Source organism: Vigna unguiculata, chromosome 10, assembly GCF_037176805.1.
Source record: "Vigna unguiculata cultivar grain cowpea cultivar isolate G323 ecotype 2 chromosome 10, ASM3717680v1, whole genome shotgun sequence".
Lineage (NCBI taxonomy): Eukaryota > Viridiplantae > Streptophyta > Magnoliopsida > Fabales > Fabaceae > Vigna > Vigna unguiculata.
The window spans coordinates 42,934,722-42,937,017 of record NC_140801.1 but is presented as its reverse complement, the minus strand read 5'-3'; the positions used below and the strand labels follow the sequence as shown (position 1 = coordinate 42,937,017).

The 2,296-nt window shown below is 35.1% G+C and overlaps 1 long non-coding RNA gene across 1 annotated transcript; it reads right to left on the bottom strand.

Annotated features, from left to right (window-relative positions):
* Positions 1–347: 347 nt before the first annotated feature.
* LOC146883252 (uncharacterized) lies at positions 348–1,380 on the bottom strand. The gene is made up of 2 exons (XR_014984870.1): positions 718–1,380; positions 348–628 (listed from the first exon to the last, which is right to left on the bottom strand). It is a non-coding gene; the product is annotated as an uncharacterized LOC146883252 (long non-coding RNA).
* Positions 1,381–2,296: the final 916 nt, after the last annotated feature.

The window sequence follows — 2,296 nt, the reverse complement described above, 5'->3', positions numbered from 1 at the left end:
GCTCCGTTGTTGATCCACTGACAAGAGTTACATATTTCCTTTTATAAGTTGTGGCCTTTGTAATCAAGAAAATAAAATATTATCACTCTAAAAAATAATATACTCAACTACCTCCAATAAAAACTCAATTCACAATAAAAAATTTTCGAACTATAAGTAGTGGACATAGAAAACTCTGAATTTTAAAGAGAAAAATAATTAACACACCATTTCAAGTATATCTTGTTGAATGAGTTATTCCAAATCTATCAAATAGTTTGCAACAAAATTTTATTTATAAGAATGATTATATTATCATATCAATCACCAACTACCCCAAAAGCTTGAGATATTAGGATCATCAACACTTATACAATACTGGATTCCAAGTGTGTCTATAAATCACTCCATTTAACTAACTTTACCTTTAAAACGTATCAATGAAGCACATATACAAAATATATATAAGAAAACTGACTAAGTAAACTATACCAAGTAGTAGAAGTTTCTGAATATGCTTTTTAGCCTTTGTTTCTAATTCTATTCTTCTTTCAATCTCTACAGTCTACAAACACAAAATCTACAACGCCAGGGTAACAAATATAGCCAGAGTAAGTAGCTTTTTTTCCCCAAATAACTTATTCATCACCTATTCACAATCCAAAATGATAGGTCTTAACACAAAATCAATCAGTGAGTGAGCAAAACAAAATAATTTCAAATTAGGGAACTCTTCACCTTCTCCATATCTCATGTAATCCCATTGAATAACAATCACATTCTTGAAACCCAGGCACAACCAATTAATCAAACCACTCCAAGATATGCTCCCTGTTGTTGTTGTTTAAGTCTGGAAAACAAAATGTGGTCCATCAAAACCGTGAGTATCACCGTGCACTATCACTGCTCTCGTACAATCATCTTGGCCATCATAATCCTCTTCATCTTCCATTCATCCAACCTGCACAAAATAATTAAAACCAGAGAACCACCATTCATAACAATCCTTAACCCCCACATTGATTAACCTCCGATCCCCATTGATGGAACCATCATTTCAAACCTGCACTCAGAAAATCAAGTGCACGCACTTCACCATCGAACCAGCACCACATGCGTCTTTCACACCCAGGCCAGAAAACCACCAAACCATCACCGCTATCTTTTGCGAGATTCACGGGTTTCAAGGGTTGGATTGGTGTTGTTGGTGTCGAGAAGAAGAGACTGCCAAGAAGGAAAGAGCGAAGTCGAAACGGCGTCGCCGACGTTGGCCTTGGTCAGCCATAGGGGGCAGCAACGTCAGCGATTGCGGCTCCATAGGTCTGGCGACGTGGAGGCTCGATAGGGGCTGCAGTTGCTCGAGTTTGGAAGAGGGAACAGAGAAGGGGCTGCCTTGGTGAAATGAGCTTAATTAGGGTTAGAGAAAATATTAAATTGTTGAGTGGGAAAATAAAATAGAAAAGAGAGGGAACAAAGTTTTTTTTTTTAAAAAAGGGTATCGAGACAAAAGTAAGACAGGAAATAATTTCATAAAATTATAAAAATAATGTTTTATATAAAGTGGCATTTCAAAATGATAGAATTTTAAATAATAATTTGACAATGTAAAAGATGGTGGTTAGAAATGCCATATTATACATGTATATTATGGCCGTTATCAAACTGACGTATTATATTGCGAAAAGCGACAATTTTAATTAACTGTCATATTAAAAACATCGTTATATGCATGATTTTTTGTAGTGAGCGAGAAAAGTATATAATTTGGTTACTTATTAACTATTACCTTTTGATATTAAGGTAAAAGGGAAGATAGATGTCTGATATAGAAATGGAGGAATTGTATTACAATCCTCGTAAACATCATTAGACCAATTGAAATTGAATGAAGTGTAGGTAAAGTTAAGCACAAAAATACTCTGAATAGTAATTTCAACATTGCAAGGCATTGACTGGTCTGTTCCAAACAAATTTTTGGAGAAAACAAATATTTTAATCTGCATTTTTAGTCGATTCTTAGTCATAGGAACCACTTCTTGTCTAACTAGTTTTGTTCACAGACATGGTCTTTCTTTACTTCATTATTGCATCCTCTTTGCATGTTCTTGCCCTTGCTGCTGAAGCTTCTGTGTATTTAGTAATTTACTTGTTCTTATATATAGTTCATTTCTTGTAACAAATGCAGGGAGAAGGACCTTCGTGGACCGTACTACTAAGCAGAAGGGATGGTTTGATTGCAAACCAATCTGGTGCTAACACTTTCATTCCTGCACCAATTGAAAGCTTGGCCAATGTCACAACAAAATTTTTAGTCGTT